This window comes from Arachis ipaensis, chromosome B10 (genome assembly GCF_000816755.2).
Source record: "Arachis ipaensis cultivar K30076 chromosome B10, Araip1.1, whole genome shotgun sequence".
NCBI lineage: Eukaryota > Viridiplantae > Streptophyta > Magnoliopsida > Fabales > Fabaceae > Arachis > Arachis ipaensis.
In genome coordinates this window covers 127,459,630-127,463,222 of record NC_029794.2, presented here as the reverse complement: position 1 = coordinate 127,463,222, position 3,593 = coordinate 127,459,630, and positions in this window count along the sequence as shown.

Below are 3,593 nucleotides of genomic sequence, written 5' to 3'. Positions count from 1 at the left end.
TAGTGACTTGTTAAGGTGCTGTTGTTGTTATGCTGCTGTTTTGTTATGGCACTGTTGTTGTTATGCTGCTGTTTTGTAATGATTGTTGCTGAATGCTACTCTGTTTTCATTGTGTTGTAGTTGCTGGTTTTGCTTTGATTTGTAGTTGCTGGTTGTGTTGGTTTTGCTAGCTTTGTTTGTAATTGCTGGGTGAAAGTTTAGTGTTTTGTAATTGCTGGCTTTGTTTTCTAATTGCTGGCTTTAGCTGAAGAAATTGGAGGGGCTGGATGAGGAGACATTGATGCCTCAGAAGACACCACCACCATCAACATATTAATAAGATTATATGAATTTGATTGATGACATTTAATGTAGTTTTTTAAATTTGAAAACTATTTTAATATTTATGTTATACTATAATTAATTAATTATATTTTAGCATGTTTATTTATTATTTTATTTTAAAATGATTTTTTTCGGTTGAACCACCTGTTAGACCGATTAGACTAGTAAACCAATAAACCAGTAGCTAGAGCGGTTTGATGACCGGTCCGATTTTCCGAACCTTGCATATACCACACCACTTTAGTGGAAATCTGCTATTCCATGTACGGTCCGTTTTCAAGTTAATCATTTTTTTTACTGTATACGGAAATTACTAAAAAATCCCTAAAATGATACCTAAAATGACAAAAAAGACTAATCTAATAAGCGGCTTTCATGATACCCTGAATTGAGTCTGCGGCGAATTGAGCCAAACTATTGTTCCAATGGCTTGAAGTTATTGGATAGCATTTCGGACTTGTAGAGCTGGACAAATCCTGAAAAATTTATTGCAAATTATTTGGCCATAATTTTACCATTTTTTCTCACTTGTGCCCAATCATAATTTTTCTACAATACAGTTATCCTCCAAATAAAATTCAAAAAAAATACTAAAAAATTATTAAAATTTATTATTTTTTATTATTAATTAGTAGAATAAAATATGTTGTTGGATTATTAAACTAAAATAACTGAATTGATGGCTAAAAATAATGACAAAAAACAATAAATTTTAATATCGCTAGGGAGTTAGTAGGTTTTGTGATTTGTAGTCATTATTAGCTAGGGTTGTCCATAGATCGGATCATATCCGCAGATCCGCGGTATTTATCCGCATCCGATCCGATAATTGCGGATATGATCCGATCCGCAGACTGATCGGATCGGATAGGATCCGATCCGCACCTATTAAGGATCGGATCGCAGATTTCTGTGTTGTATCCGCGTATTCAATCCGCGGATCCGCAGATCCGCACAAAATAATTAAAAAATAAAATATAAAAAATATATATACCTTAGTTACTTTGTGTTGCAGCCACCTAACCTAACCCTAATCTCATTTTCACATTTTGCACTTCACGCACGTCTTCACCCTTCGTCCCTTCCCTTCCTTGTTCCTTCCTTCACGGCGCTGAAATGTGAAAGCCTAACAAAGTGAAACCCAAAACTCCAGACCCCCAATCTCACCCATTCACCCCGCCGTTCACCCCGCCGTTTACCCCCTGACCCCTAATCTCTCAGAGTCTCACCTATTCTGCCGTTCACCCCGCCGTTCACCCCCTGACCCCCAATCTCTCATACTCTCACCTATATTCTGCCGTTCACACCGCCGTTCACCCCCCCGTTCAACCCGGTGTTCACCCCCGCCGTTCTTGCCTGCGCTGGTCGGTGTTCTCGTCAACGTTGACGACGATGTTCAGATCCTTGAGCAGGCTGTTATGGCGTTGAATCTTGGATCTGGATCTGGATAAAATCGAAGACGGCGAGCTCTGGTGGAAAACCTTGATGCTCAAGAACCAGAGCAACACTAGCAGCAGCTGGTTGGATTCTCTAGTGGAAAACCCCCCAATCTCTCACTCCTAGGCCCTAATCTCTTCAGTCTTCACCGTGTTCATGACTTCAGGTAATTTTCATGAGTAACCTGCTAAATTGAAATGCTCTATTTCTCTGTTCTGTATTTGGACTCAATTTTTTAACTTATTTTCAATACATAATAGTAACCTGTTGTAATTACCCTTACTGTTATTGTGTTTCTTAAAGAATTCTGCTCATGTTATTGTTTATATGAAATAAGCAGAAGCCACTTGGGATACTACCTGTTAAAGCATTATCCGACAGAACCATAGTTACAAGATGATGTAGTTTGCTGTTAAGGAATGTCAGTGATCCAGAGAGGTTATTTCTGGACAAGTCAAGCTTCTGCAGCCGGCTCAAACCATTGAGTTCCGAAGGAATTTTGCCATTCAATTTATTTCCAAGCAAATTCAGGTATGTCAAGTTTGAAAGAGTACTCAATGATGAAGGGATTGAACCAGATAAACTGTTATTAGCCAAATAATGAATTCTGTGAGATGCTGGTGTTCTATTCTATGTTTGTATGATTTATGTAATTATGTTAGATATTTCTTGTAGGATTGTGTTGCTTGAAATGGCTGATAAGCAAGCAGTTACAAACAATAGTATGCAATTGTATATAGAGGAAAAGACCAAACTTAAATCCCTCTTGGAGTTGAACCATCAGATGATTTCCCTAACCACTGATACTTGGACTTCTGTTCAAAACATGAACTATATGTGTGTAACTGCTCATTACATTGATGATGGATGGACATTGAATAAGAAAACATTGTCTTTTAACTTGATTGTTGATCATACTGGTGCTACCATAGGAAAAGCGTTAGAGAAGTGCCTGAAAGATTGGGGTATTCGGAAGCTTTGTACTGTAACTGTAGATAATGCTAGTGCCAAATTTGTTGCTGTGAATACTTTGGTTAAAATTATGCGAGAATGGAATGGTTGTACTATGTTGGATGGGGAATTTGTCCATCTGAGATGTGCTGCCCATATTTTGAACTTAATTGTTTGTGATGGTTTAAAAGATTTAAGCTCTTCTATTGCTAGGATAAGAACTTCTTGTAAGTTTGTTAAGTCCTCTCCATCTAGATTAGCAACTTTTAGGAGGTGCGCACTTGAAGCAAACATTACTAGTCGTCAAATGATTATTCTTGATGTGCCAACTAGGTGGAATTCTACTTATATGATGTTGGAAGTGGCTGAAAAGTTCGAAAAGGCATTTGCTCGTCTTGCGAGAGAAGATGCTCATTTTGAGAGATATGTTGATGATGAGGGGGGCCTCCTAGTGATGAAGATTGGAGTAGAGCTCGTATTTTCATGCGATTTTTGCAAATTTTCTATCATGCAACTCTTTCATTCTCTAGTTCTTTGAATGTTACTTCAAATACTTTTTTCCATGTATTGTGTAAGATATTATGCACTTTAAATAAATGGATTGTAAGTGATCAAAAAAACGCGGATCTTGTATCCGATCCGATCCGATAGGAATTGTGCGGATCGGATCGAATTTTCATCCATATCCGATCCGATCCGATCCGTGGACAGCCCTATAATATTAGCAAGGTTTCGAAAACCGAACCGGTCAATAAACCGATAAGGTAACTGGTTTAACGGTTCAATGGTTCAACCGAGGTTCAACCAGAGTTCAACCGGTTTAATTAAATATAAAATATTTTTATAATCAGCAACCATCACAAACATAAACACAAACTTGC